Raw genomic sequence first — 6,320 nt, forward strand, 5'->3', positions numbered from 1 at the left:
TAATATTCTCACTAATATTTACTTTTCTTTTTTTTTTGATTTTTTAAAAATTTAATACAATTTATCGATTAATCACTTTAACTATTTCTCTTTAACAAGCTTCTAGGTATTGAACGATTTAAATAGTCGCTTCTAGGTATTGAACGAATTTAAATAGTCGCTTCTAGGTATTGAACGATTTAAATAGTCTTAAATTTATGTCAAGTTTAAGTTATATTTGATCCAAGACATGAAATAAACAATTTCATAATAACACTGCGTATAATAGGGAATAACTTTTTAAAGATTTTTAATCAAATATAAGATTAGTGAAAAACAATAAACCAAACACTTGATAAAAAATAATTTATATACTACTAATTTATGCATTACTAATTCCTGCGTTATTAACGTTTATACTAAATAACTTCTAAATGTTTCTTTTATAAGATCACACCTATTTTAAAATTCGATCAATTTAAATTCATATTAAAAATTTCAATTAAAAAAGTGCGTTTGTTTTAATTGTTTTATTTTTCATCTGATACTTATTTTGAAGGCGATTGATTGTTATTTACGTGAAAAAATTTCACTTTAAAATAAAACAATAAATACATATCGCTCTGCTGCATTTTGGTGGTAGCATTTTTGGGTCATTAATGCAATGGAACATTTGTGTGGTGTTTAATGTTGGTTGAAAAGAGTATTTCAAGTATTCAAATAGCATAACTCTTTTTATAATATAAATGCAATTTTACCTTTTATACTAACATGTTGCATTATTGTCCTATTATAACATGTCGAAATAGTTAACTATTATATTCTTTCATTTTTAATTTTTATAATTTTTATTTTTAAAATTAAATAATAGTATTTTCGATTGATATTTTATGATATATATTTTATTAAATTAATATAATAATATGTAACATATTAGATGTTATAATAATTTTCATATAATTTTTTAATATTTATTTTTTAAAAATATATAATTAATATAATTTAATATAATTTTAAAATTAATAAAATTAATTTTAAAAACATGAAAATTAAAAACAAATAAGAAAAGTAATTTACGAAGTTCTTAGAGATCTTATTGGAAATTAAAGTCAAAGTATGAGTCTCGAGAATTAAGCTTTGACCAAAGCTGACTTCTTGACAACATCAATTCTTTAACTAAATTCAATGCATGTCATAAGAATCACTAAATTTTCAAAGCAATTATTTCTTTGGTTTAATTTATTTGTTTATTACATCAAAAATTAAATTTTAAGTATTGAAAATTAAGAGATAACTAATTATTGAGTTTCTAAATTTAGAGTTCTTATAGATTGATATGAAAATAGTTTAAGTAAAAAATAAAAGTCAAATTTAAATTTTTTTAAAGTAAAAAATAAAATGTCAAACTTAAAAGATATTTTTGATTTATTTTAAGTTATTTTTACTTAGTTTAAGTTGTTCTTTTTGTTTTGTCAAACACTTTCAGAAGTCAAAAACTGATTTAAAAGTAGGTTAACCAACTTTTAAGTCAATTCAAACATCTATTTATTCTTATTATTAATTATAATCATTTCCCAAGATATTGAAGTTATTACATTCGAAGGATAATATTACTCCATATGTCCAATAATAGTTTGTCATGCCCGAGCCTACACGTGGAATTGACATTCGAAGACCATAGCTGGCCTTGAGTGAACCATTGGTCTGACTTACTTACTCAACGGAAGACTTAAACACAAGAGTTATAACTCAAGGAATAACTAAAAGACAATCACTTAGCCAAAATGACAACTCAAGTCCTAATCGTTTACAACTGAAATGATAAGACTAAAGAACTATGTTATCTGTCTATAAAGCCTCTAAACAAAAAGGGGATGTAAGAATAAGACCCCCAATCATCCTAGCAACTGAATACTAAAAACAATAAATGAGTGATACAGATATCCTCTGAAATGTAGGAAGGCTCACCGACTGACTCTGAGCTGCTCACTGGATCAACGGTACGCCAGATGTTGATCCTAGTTACCTACGTCTGCATAATAAGACGATGTAGGCCAACTGCATCAGTACATTGAATGTACGAGTATGCGAGTTGGAATGCTAACATAACTTAAACTTGAAAATAATATGAAGGGAACACTTACCTTGACTCTTCTCAACTCAACAAATAACTTCACTCAATATAAAGCAATAAGACACATGCAATATATATAAAGCTTGTAAAACAGTGGAAAATCTTAGTTCATTAAAGAAACTGCAATGACAAACTCAACTTTACTTATATAGTGAAGTAACCATACTTTATGTAGGAGATTCTTTAACCGACAACTATCACTATGAGCCTAAGTGGTGATAAATCGTCTTGCCTATGCAGTCAAAAATGTCCTATACTTTGTCGTCGCATATGATTACTTGACTTAGTGGATCCACTAACTTACTTAAGTGATCATCTAAAAAGCATGATCATTTAATACCCATGATGGCTACATGGTTATAGAGGTTTAAGTTAATATGAACTTGCATTCATATATCGGTGCTCAATACTACGTCCATACTTAACTCATGTGTTTTTAAAACAACTTCTTTCTTTAGTTTGATATAGTTAATCACATCTTAGCTCAAAGGCTCTCTTGGAATCAAAGTTCCCTTTCTTGCTCAAATGTAAAAACATTTATAAACTCTTAGAGAATACTTAGTTCCCTTATAACTATTGGAGAATGAACTCAACTCTTTACTCTTGACTTAACTTGAAACTTGAGTCTTAGAACAAAGTTAAAACATAGCTAAGAACTCTTGAAAACTTCTAAGAACTTTGCTTTGACTTGCTTCATAACTTCTAGACTTAAATCTTAACTTCTTTGACTTTGATCTTAACTTTCCTTGAATTGGATTATGGATTCAAGGTTCATGATCTCATGTTTATGGATGATTTCATGATGTTTATATGTACCTTAGTGTTGGAATCAACTAGGAAACATAGGTACATCACTAAGGAACTAGTACAGAAAGACGGGGGAAAATGAGGAGAATTGGCGGACTGGTGATCTGAGAGGCGTGAGGTGTCAACCCTCAAACTTCAGAGCGCTGGTTGGGGCGCTCTGGCTAGCGCGTCGCCCCAGATCCCTACGAACAGAGTTTGCTTTGGGAGGTGTGGCTGGTGCGACGTCCCACCCCTTTCCCCAGATAAACCTCGATCTTTCTTGCTCGTTTTTTTACGTCTAAACTCTCTAAACTTCAATGGTTCTTTCCCCAAACACTTAGAATCAATGATACTATCAATATACAATTGATTCAACCAGAAATTACACCCGAAAACATGAATCAAACCATCAAGAAACTTCAACAACACAAATCATCAAGAACTCAATAAAACTTTCAACAATGTTCTTCAAAAACTGAATATCTTAACATTCAAAACTCAAATTCGTTGAATTGAAACATGGTTGGCGCGTGGGTGAACTAACTTAACGCTATGTGATCTCACATACGATTTTAGGGATCACCTCTTACGAATTCCACATACAAATCTTGAGTGTTCTTGGCGATTCTTGATTTCTCTTCTCTTCTCTTTTCTTTTCTCTCTTCTCCAAGCTGTAACGTGAATTCTTTTTTTCTAAACTGAACAAAGGTCTAGTTTTACCCCAATTAATTCCTAAAAATGAATTAATTTAATCAGGTAAGGAAAAGACAACTTTGCCTCTTCTTAAATTCGGATTGGACTTTTCTTAATCCAACATCCCAATTTTCGAAAGACATAACTCACTTGTACGATATCAAAATCGCGCAAACTCAACGACGTTGAAAAGATTAATCCAAGGACTTTCCAACCATATCTGGAAGTACTACTAACTCATCCTGAGTTAGAAGTGATGGTCGTTTGAAAGTGACCAAAACTCACTTTCCTAACTATACAATTTTACAAATTTTCTTATTCTTTCCAAAAATAAGTATTTTCGATTTTTCAACTATTTTCTAGTCGTTTCTAGTTACTAGATATTACGTAATTGTTCACTATCAATTTTGCACACTTCTGAATAATCATGCAACAACCACATGAAAAATTATACTCCGTCCAATCTATTTTAAATGCCTTTCTAAGGTGTGTCACACATCATTTAAAAATTTGATCAATTTCATTAATTAAAGTGGCCATTTTGAGTGTATATATATATATATATATATATCATCCTTTTGTCTTTGTTTTCGAAGTATAGTTGAAAGGCTTTTTTCATGAAGTTGCTCAACACAATTTATTATAGCAAAGTTCAAAACGAGAAAAGAAACATTTTAATTTTAAAAAATGACATAGTTCAAGTATTATCTTGAACTATTTTTAACAGACCAAAAAATCATTTAAAAAAGACCGGAGGAAGCATTTTTTTATTATTATTATTATCTTAAGAGTAGTTGGTAAGGATGGTGGAAGTCCTAGGAAAAAGTTGAAAACAATTTTGGATCAATCAAATCATTAATAATATTGACCATCTAATTAGTAATTTACATTTTTTTTAATCAATAACCTAGTACTTCTAGATATTTATTTTTTTTCTTCTTATTGACTAATTTGACAATTAGTAGTACAATGTTTATTAATTAATGAATAACATTAAGTACATAATACTGTTAACTTTTAAGAGACAAATGTTGTATATCAATAGGTCAAAAGCTAGATAAAGCCCCACTCTTTGTTTAATTGACAGCTAAATTGGGACATATAAAAATTCCATATAATAAAGTTGTAAAATAAATTTTGTCAAAAACACAAAAAAACATACTCTGTAATTACCTGTCTACTTTTAAATTGACACACTTATTAAGAAATCAATAATTGAATTGTGAGTTTATCATTTTACTCTTATTAATTATGAAGTGGATGAATAAAAAACTTAATATTTCTAAGAAGTTCTACTTTTTTAACAAATAATTAATTAATAGTATAATAGGTAAATTTTTTTTGTCTTTTCTTGATTTGTAAAAATGAAAAAATAATTAATGACAACTAAAAAAAAAAGGAAATATGAACGAGTAATTAATGAGATAAGAAGTATATGTTGTAATTTAATATCATTAAATGTTGTGGTGCAATCCTTCGTACTGAGTTTGATTTATGAATATGAAATTGATTTTATTAGGAAACGTTAACACCCTAAAGTGGAACTTTTCCGTAACAAATCTAAGTTAATCGAGCTTCAAAGCGAATATCAAACCCTAAAACGAAAGTTAGAAGGAAAAAAGTTGTAATTTGCCATAGAGGAGACTGATCTGTTTAATTACTAACCAAAAATCTAGTAGTACACATGTTACTCAAAAATTCATTTTCACAGAATCATCAACATTATTTGAAATATCACGTTTGTTTAAATATAAATAGTTGATTGATCAGTCCTACCTTTTCTTCTGTCTCTTAAGATCCGCTATCGTATAATCAAATAATTGAGTTAGACGAGAGATAAATGGACAAATTATCAAAGAGGTCGGCATGCAAAAATAGTTAAGAGTTACTTATAACGTAAAAGAAAGAAAAAAGTAATATAGAAACTTCAACTATGAAATAATAGAATATGGTGGAGTGTGGGTGCATCTTCGTCTCTTTACCTAATGAGCTAGTTTTTTTTGGTTGAATTAAACCAAAATTTATTTTTTCTAAACATATGGTATAGCATTAGAACCACTCTAATCCATTATTTACCTGACACATGAGTTAACGTTTGCCTTTTGAAGTTGAATTAGACTCAAGATCCGTTTCTTTCGTAGCAATAATGTGAGTTTACAATAGGTTTATAATCTAACAATTTTAAAGTATATGAATAATAGAACTAAGAAGAGAAAAATACAAAATTTATACGGTTGATCTTCATTAATATATATATCTTTTAATGTTACGTAGCATATAGTTTATAATACATATTATAAAATGTTAACATAAGCATAATTATGAATTAACTTAACATTATTCATGGGCATATATCACTTTCCACTACAAGTATCTTAAGATTATCATTAGAACACCAACTCCACTTTAAAGTTCATGGATGTTAGAGAAAGGACAGGCAAGGAATGGAAGCAAATTTATTTGTTTAAAGTGTAAAAAGTTTGTAAAAAAAAATAAAAAAGGTTTAGCAGTTAATTAGTAATTAAAAAGCCACATCTCTTTCAGTTTGTCTCCATTTACACTTTTTCAAGATTGATAATTTTGATCTTTCTAAGCTAAATAGTAGCAGTGGGGCAATACAGCATGTGACAAATGTTATCAAGTAAAAAGGGTCCTAGAAAATTCAACATCAAGAATACCAAATTGGCATACATCAATCATTTTTTCATATATAGACTCATTAAAGTGC

The sequence above is a fragment of the Solanum lycopersicum genome, chromosome 4 (genome assembly GCF_036512215.1).
Source record: "Solanum lycopersicum chromosome 4, SLM_r2.1".
NCBI classification, from domain to species: domain Eukaryota; kingdom Viridiplantae; phylum Streptophyta; class Magnoliopsida; order Solanales; family Solanaceae; genus Solanum; species Solanum lycopersicum.